A 7,500-nucleotide genomic window follows, 5' to 3' on the forward strand; every position below is an offset into this window, starting at 1 on the left:
CCCTGGCTGGGGCCCTCCAGGCTAGGGTAAAGTCCCTGACTGCCAGGGCTGGGGCCCCGCAGGCTGGGGCTGGGGCTGGGTGCCTGGCTGCCTGGGCTGGGGCCCCGCAGCCTGGGTATAAGTCCCTGGCTGCCTGGGCTGGGGCTCCGCAGGCTAACGCTAAGTGCCTGGCTGCCTGGACTGGGGCCCTGAGGGCTGGGTGTAAGTCCCTGGCTGCCCGGCCTGGGGCCCCGCAGGCTGGGGTAAAGTCCCTGCCTGCCCAGCCTGGGGCCCCCCAGGCTGGGGCTGGGTGCCTGGCTGCCTGGGCTGGGGCCCCGCAGGCCGTGTATAAGTCCCTGGCTGCCTGGACTGGGGCCCCGCAGGCTAGGGTAAAGTCCCTGACTGCCTGGACTGGGGCTCCGCAGGCTGGGGCTGGGTGCCTGGCTGCCTGGGCTGGGGCCCCCCAGGCTGGGTGTAAGTCCCTGGCTGCCTGGACTGGGGCCCCGCAGGCTAGGGTAAAGTCCCTGACTGCCTGGACTGGGGCTCCGCAGGCTGGGGCTGGGTGCCTGGCTGCCTGGGCTGGGGCCCCCCAGGCTGGGTGTAAGTGCCTGGCTGCCTGGACTGGGGCCCTGAGGGCTGGGTGTAAGTCCCTGGCTGCCCGGCCTGGGGCCCCGCAGGCTGGGGTAAAGTCCCTGCCTGCCCAGCCTGGGGCCCTCCAGGCTAGGGTAAAGTCCCTGACTGCCAGGGCTGGGGCCCCGCAGGCTAACACTAAGTGCCTGGCTGCCTGGGCTGGGGCTCCGCAGGCTAACGCTAAGTCCCTGGCTGCCTGGGCTGGGTCCCCGCAGGCTGGTGCTGGGTGCTGCCTGCCAGGGCTGGGGCTCTGCAGGCTAATGCTAAGTCCCTGGCTGCCCTGGCTGGGGCCCCCCAGGCTGGGGCTGGGTGCCTGGCTGCCCAGCCTGGGGCCCTGCAGGCTGGGGCGGGGTGCCTGGCTGCCTGGCCCGGGGACCCCCAGGCTGGGGCTGGGTGCCCGGCTGCCCAGCCTGGGGCCCTGCAGCCTGGGTGTAAGTCCCTGGCTGCCTGGGCTGGGGCCCCCCAGGCTGGGGCTGGGTGCCTGGCTGCCCAGCCTGGGGCCCTGCAGGCTGGGGCGGGGTGCCTGGCTGCCTGGACTGGGGCCCTGAGGGCTGGGTGCAAGTCCCTGGCTGCCAGGGCTGGGGCTCCGCAGGCTAACGCTAAGTGCCTGGCTGCCTGGGCTGGGGCCCTCCAGGCTGGGGTAAAGTCCCTGACTGCCAGGGATGGGGCCCCGCAGGCTGGGGCTGGGGCTGGGTGCCTGGCTGCCTGGGCTGGGGCCCCGCAGCCTGGGTATAAGTCCCTGGCTGCCTGGGCTGGGGCTCCGCAGGCTAACGCTAAGTGCCTGGCTGCCTGGACTGGGGCCCTGAGGGCTGGGTGTAAGTCCCTGGCTGCCCGGCCTGGGGCCCCGCAGGCTGGGGTAAAGTCCCTGCCTGCCCAGCCTGGGGCCCCCCAGGCTGGGGCTGGGTGCCTGGCTGCCTGGGCTGGGGCCCCGCAGGCCGTGTATAAGTCCCTGGCTGCCTGGACTGGGGCCCCGCAGGCTAGGGTAAAGTCCCTGACTGCCTGGACTGGGGCTCCGCAGGCTGGGGCTGGGTGCCTGGCTGCCTGGGCTGGGGCCCCCCAGGCTGGGTGTAAGTCCCTGGCTGCCTGGACTGGGGCCCCGCAGGCTAGGGTAAAGTCCCTGACTGCCTGGACTGGGGCTCCGCAGGCTGGGGCTGGGTGCCTGGCTGCCTGGGCTGGGGCCCCCCAGGCTGGGTGTAAGTGCCTGGCTGCCTGGACTGGGGCCCTGAGGGCTGGGTGTAAGTCCCTGGCTGCCCGGCCTGGGGCCCCGCAGGCTGGGGTAAAGTCCCTGCCTGCCCAGCCTGGGGCCCTCCAGGCTAGGGTAAAGTCCCTGACTGCCAGGGCTGGGGCCCCGCAGGCTAACACTAAGTGCCTGGCTGCCTGGGCTGGGGCTCCGCAGGCTAACGCTAAGTCCCTGGCTGCCTGGGCTGGGTCCCCGCAGGCTGGTGCTGGGTGCTGCCTGCCAGGGCTGGGGCCCCGCAGGCCGTGTATAAGTCCCTGGCTGCCTGGACTGGGGCCCCGCAGGCTAGGGTAAAGTCCCTGACTGCCTGGACTGGGGCTCCGCAGGCCGTGTATAAGTCCCTGGCTGCCTGGACTGGGGCCCCGCAGGCTAGGGTAAAGTCCCTGACTGCCTGGACTGGGGCTCCGCAGGCTGGGGCTGGGTGCCTGGCTGCCTGGGCTGGGGCCCCCCAGGCTGGGTGTAAGTGCCTGGCTGCCTGGACTGGGGCCCCCCAGGCTGGGTGTAAGTCCCTGGCTGCCTGGGCTGGGGCCCTGAGGGCTGGGTGTAAGTGCCTGGCTGCCTGGGCTGGGGCTCCGCAGGCTAATGCTAAGTCCCTGGCTGCCAGGGCTGGGGCTCCGCAGGCTAATGCTAAGTCTCTGGCTGTCTGGGCTGGGGCCCCGCAGGCTGGGGCTGGGTGCCTGGCTGCCTGGACTGGGGCCCCGCAGCCTGGGTGTAAGTGCCTGGCTGCCCTGGCTGGGGCCCTGAGGGCTGGGTGTAAGTCCCTGGCTGCCCGGGCTGGGGCCCCCCAGGCTGGGGCTGGGTGCCTGGCTGTCTGTGCTGGGGCCCCGCAGCCTGGGTGTAAGTGCCTGGCTGCCCGGGCTGGGGCCCCCCAGGCTGGGGCTGGGTGCCTGGCTGTCTGTGCTGGGGCCCCGCAGCCTGGGTGTAAGTGCCTGGCTGCCCTGGCTGGGGCCCTCCAGGCTAGGGTAAAGTCCCTGACTGCCAGGGCTGGGGCCCCGCAGGCTGGGGCTGGGGCTGGGTGCCTGGCTGCCTGGGCTGGGGCCCCGCAGCCTGGGTATAAGTCCCTGGCTGCCTGGGCTGGGGCTCCGCAGGCTAACGCTAAGTGCCTGGCTGCCTGGACTGGGGCCCTGAGGGCTGGGTGTAAGTCCCTGGCTGCCCGGCCTGGGGCCCCGCAGGCTGGGGTAAAGTCCCTGCCTGCCCAGCCTGGGGCCCCCCAGGCTGGGGCTGGGTGCCTGGCTGCCTGGGCTGGGGCCCCGCAGCCTGGGTATAAGTCCCTGGCTGCCTGGGCTGGGGCTCCGCAGGCTAACGCTAAGTGCCTGGCTGCCTGGGCTGGGGCCCTGAGGGCTGGGTGTAAGTCCCTGGCTGCCCGGCCTGGGGCCCCGCAGGCTGGGGTAAAGTCCCTGCCTGCCCAGCCTGGGGCCCCCCAGGCTGGGGCTGGGTGCCTGGCTGCCTGGGCTGGGGCCCCGCAGCCTGGGTATAAGTCCCTGGCTGCCTGGGCTGGGGCTCCGCAGGCTAACGCTAAGTTCCTGGCTGCCAGGGCTGGGGCCCCGCAGGCTGGGGCTGGGTGCCTGACTGCCAGGGCTGGGGCCCCGCAGGCTGGGCCGGGGTGCCTGGCTGCCCTGGCTGGGGCCCCGCAGGCTGGGGCTGGGTGCCTGGCGTCCCAGCCTGGGGCCCCGCAAGCTGGGGTAAAGTCCCTGCCTGCCCAGCGTGGGGCCCTCCAGGCTAGGGTAAAGTCCCTGACTGCCAGGGCTGGGGCTCCGCAGGCTAATGCTAAGTCCCTGGCTGCCCTGGCTGGGGCCCCCCCAGGCTGGGGCTGGGTGCCTGGCTGTCTGGGCTGGGGCCCCGCAGCCTGGGTGTAAGTGCCTGGCTGCCCTGGCTGGGGCCCCGCAGGCTGGGGCTGGGTGCTGCCTGCCAGGGCTGGGGCTCCGCAGGCTAATGCTAAGTCCCTGGCTGCCTGGGCTGGGGCCCCCCAGGCTGGGGCTGGGTGCCTGGCTGCCCTGGCTGGGGCCCCGCAGGCTGGGGCTGGGCTCCTGGCTGCCCGGGCTGGGGCCCCCCAGGCTGGGTGTAAGTGCCTGGCTGCCCAGCCTGGGGCCCTGCAGCCTGGGTGTAAGTCCCTGCCTGCCCAGCCTGGGGCCCTGCAGGCTGGGGCGGGGTGCCTGGCTGCCCTGGCTGGGGCTCCGCAGGCTAATGCTAAGTCCCTGGCTGCCCTGGCTGGGGCCCCCCAGGCTGGGGCTGGGTGCCTGGCTGCCCTGGCTGGGGGCCCCCAGGCTGGGGCTGGGTGCCTGGCTGCCCAGCCTGGGGCTCCGCAGGCTAACGCTAAGGCCCTGGCTGCCTGGGCTGGGGCCCCCCAGGCTGGGGCTGGGTGCCTGGCTGCCCAGCCTGGGGCCCCGCAAGCTGGGGTAAAGTCCCTGCCTGCCCAGCGTGGGGCCCTCCAGGCTAGGGTAAAGTCCCTGACTGCCAGGGCTGGGGCTCCGCAGGCTAATGCTAAGTCCCTGGCTGCCCTGGCTGGGGCCCCCCCAGGCTGGGGCTGGGTGCCTGGATGTCTGGGCTGGGGCCCCGCAGCCTGGGTGTAAGTGCCTGGCTGCCCTGGCTGGGGCTCCGCAGGCTAATGCTAAGTCCCTGGCTGCCTGGGCTGGGGCTCCGCAGGCTAATGCTAAGTCCCTGGCTGCCTGGGCTGGGGCCCCGCAGGCTGGGGCTGGGTGCCTGGCTGCCCGGGCTGGGGCCCCCCAGGCTGGGTGTAAGTGCCTGGCTGCCTGGACTGGGGCCCTGAGGGCTGGGTGTAAGTCCCTGGCTGCCCGGCCTGGGGCCCCGCAGGCTGGGGCTGGGTCTCTGGCTGCCTGGACTGGGGCCCTGAGGGCTGGGTGTAAGTCCCTGGCTGCCTGGGCTGGGGCTCCGCAGGCTAATGCTAAGTCCCTGGCTGCCCTGGCTGGGGCCCCCCAGGCTGGGGCTGGGTGCCTGGCTGCCCTGGCTGGGGCTCCGCAGGCTAATGCTAAGTCCCTGGCTGCCCTGGCTGGGGCCCCCCAGGCTGGGGCTGGGTGCCTGGCTGCCCTGGCTGGGGGCCCCCAGGCTGGGGCTGGGTGCCTGGCTGCCCAGCCTGGGGCTCCGCAGGCTAACACTAAGTCCCTGGCTGCCTGGGCTGGGGATCCGCAGGCTAATGCTAAGTCCCTGGCTGCCCGGGCTGGGGCCCCCCAGGCTGGGTGTAAGTGCCTGGCTGCCTGGACTGGGGCCCTGAGGGCTGGGTGTAAGTCCCTGGCTGCCCGGCCTGGGGCCCTGCAGGCTGGGGCGGGGTGCCTGGCTGCCTGGCCCGGGGACCCCCAGGCTGGGGCTGGGTGCCCGGCTGCCCAGCCTGGGGCCCTGCAGCCTGGGTGTAAGTCCCTGCCTGCCCAGCCTGGGGCCCTGCAGGCTGGGGCGGGGTGCCTGGCTGCCTGGCCCGGGGACCCCCAGGCTGGGGCTGGGTGCCCGGCTGCCCAGCCTGGGGCCCTGCAGCCTGGGTGTAAGTCCCTGCCTGCCCAGCCCGGGGCCCTGCAGCCTGGGTGTAAGTCCCTGCCTGCCCGGCCCGGGTCCCTCCAGGCTGGGTGTAAGTGCCTGGCTGCCCGGCCCGGGTCCCCGCAGGCTAATGCTAAGCCCCTGCCTGCCGAGGCTGTGTCCCTGCATGCTAATGCTACGCAGGAGCTAGCTCACCCTCCTGCTCCCAGGCTCCGCTTTGGGCCTTAGAAAGCTGTCATTTTGCTCAAAAATGGGGCAAAAGGGGCTCCGGCGGAGCCCAGAGGGGCCCCGCTGCGTTGCCGGGCGGGGTCTGAGCCGAACCGGGCCGCCGTGGCCCGCCACGGGCCGCCCCGAGTCTCACCCAGCGCCGCTGATGTGATTCTGCATGAAATACCAGCTCAATCCACGAGGGGCGCTAATAAAATTGCAATACCGGCAGCATCCTCGAGAGGGCGCCATTTCCCCGGTGCCAGACCACCGGAGGACGAGGAAAGGTAACGGGGGAGAAACGGGCGACTGTCATCACATATATATGGATTGGGCTCTGTCGAAGGAGACCTCCAGAGGCCCCACACAATGCGCTTAAGCCAATCCGACCGACGAGCGCCTGCCGTCGGACACTTTTAGCTGGTATTTGGCCTCTACCTGCTGGAAGTCTGTGCTTCCAGAGGGAGAGGCCGGCCTGCCGCCCGAGCGCATACGAGCACCAGTGCAGACGGTCGTACACGGCCAGCGCGTGTTCGGCCTCTCCGCCCGGAACCGACACGGGGTTGTGTGTTGTTGTTTTTTTTTTTTTAATTTTTTTTTTTTTTTTTTTTTGGACAAGAGTCTCACTCACTCTGGAGGTGGAGAGGGGGCCCTCCGGCCGTCCGCTGCCCAGCCACGAAGCACCGATCCCGGATAGCCGAAGCGGGCCGACCCGCCCTCCTGGAGCTCCGGAACCAAAGTGGGTTTTCGGGCTCCCCGCCTCGGAGGCTCCTCCCCGGTCACGCGGGCGGCCCCCACAGCGCCTCCTGCTGGTTCTCTGAGAGAGTGGCTTCCAGAGAGAGGGAAGGGGAAGCCGGCAGGTGGCTGCCCGGCAACAGTGAGCCGTTCCGGCATGGTGTCGGCAGCGGCCCACCCCCCCGCCCCCTCCCGGAGGGCCGGCAGGCGGTTGCCCGGCAACGGCTACCCAGGCTAGAGGGCGCTATAGCGGCCACTGGAGGAAGCCCCTACGGCCCCGTTTTCTGCTTCTACAGGCAGGTGGCTTCCAGAGGGGCTGGAGGGAGGGCCGGCAGGCGGTTGCCCGGCAACGGCTACCCAGGCTAGGGGGCGCTATGGCGGCCACTGGGGGAAGCCCCTACGGCCCTGTTTTCTGCTTCTACCTGCACGTGGCTTCCAGAGGGGCTGGAGGAGGGCCGGCAGGCGGTTGCCCGGCAACGGCTACCCAGGCTAGGGGGCGCTATGGCGGCCACTTGGGGAAGCCCCTACGGCCCTGTTTTCTGCTTCTACCTGCACGTGGCTTCCAGAGGGGCTGGAGGAGGGCCGGCAGGCGGCTGCCCGGCAACGGCTACCCAGACTAGGGGGCGCTATGGCGGCCACTGGGGGAAGCCCCTACGGCCCCGTTTTCTGCTTCTACAGGCAGGTGGCTTCCAGAGGGGCTGGAGGAGGGCCGGCAGGCGGCTGCCCCGTCCACGTCTGCCGCTTCCTACCTCTGTGGCACTTCCAGAGCAGCGGGGGCTTAACCCGCAGACGTCTCCCCAGCCCCGAGCACCTCTCCCCGGCCAGAGCAGGCGTCGTGACCCGCCCCTCCAGGTGGAGCTCCAACCCTTTTTTTTTTTTTTTTTTTTTTTAAATAAATAAATAAATAAATAAATAGTTAATTAATTAATTAATTAATTATTCATTTATTCATTATTGATTTATTTATTTATTTAAATTTTTTATTTAAAAATTATTAATTTTTTTAAAAATTTAAATTTTTGGGGGGCACTTTTCCCTCACCGGACCGACGGGCCATCGCGACCCGCCCTCGGAGGGCCCTCCCCGGCCACGGCTCGGGGAGCGGTTCCACCGGTCAGCGGGTTCGTTCAGACAAAGGGGGCCCGGACGGAGCGTGCGACGGACTGACGGACGGAAGGAAGGACGGCGGGTCCCGAGAGGGAACCCCGTCCGCCGCCCCCCGTCTGCCC

This window comes from Antennarius striatus, unplaced genomic scaffold (genome assembly GCF_040054535.1).
Source record: "Antennarius striatus isolate MH-2024 unplaced genomic scaffold, ASM4005453v1 scaffold_28, whole genome shotgun sequence".
Classification (NCBI taxonomy): Eukaryota; Metazoa; Chordata; class Actinopteri; order Lophiiformes; family Antennariidae; genus Antennarius; species Antennarius striatus.